Source organism: Onychostoma macrolepis, chromosome 13, assembly GCF_012432095.1.
Source record: "Onychostoma macrolepis isolate SWU-2019 chromosome 13, ASM1243209v1, whole genome shotgun sequence".
Taxonomy (NCBI): Eukaryota; Metazoa; Chordata; class Actinopteri; order Cypriniformes; family Cyprinidae; genus Onychostoma; species Onychostoma macrolepis.
In genome coordinates this window covers 17,904,674-17,905,163 of record NC_081167.1, presented here as the reverse complement: position 1 = coordinate 17,905,163, position 490 = coordinate 17,904,674, and positions in this window count along the sequence as shown.

Genomic DNA, 490 nt, shown 5'->3' with positions numbered 1-490 from the left:
TGTCACACACTCCGGCCAATCTGTCACTCCTGACTTTTTCTATGCGGATTCCAGAGTTTAGGCCCGCCCCTTTTCTGTCATCGCTGTCGAGTGCTGACCAATCAGCGGGCGAAGCGCTCGTATCCATGATGGTGCCAGCCTTTACATTCACTGAATGACCCCTTGACCGCTGTGGTGTTATATTTGAATATTTTAAACAAGTGTTTTGTATTCTGATTAAATTCACATAAGTTAATTAAAATAATAATAATAATTTTATTTGCATTTCATCTCTGATCTAGCTTGTTTCTGAGCTTAGCTTTTTAATAAATAAACCTGACATTTCACTATAGGAATATTGTAGGGATATCCAAGTCACTTTGGATAAAAGTATCTGCAAAATATCTAAATGCAAAATATAAATTTAAAATGAATTCCCTGCAGCTGATTTAGTACCAATTATAATGTTTAGATAATTTCGTATATAGATTTGTTTAGATAATATTAATAA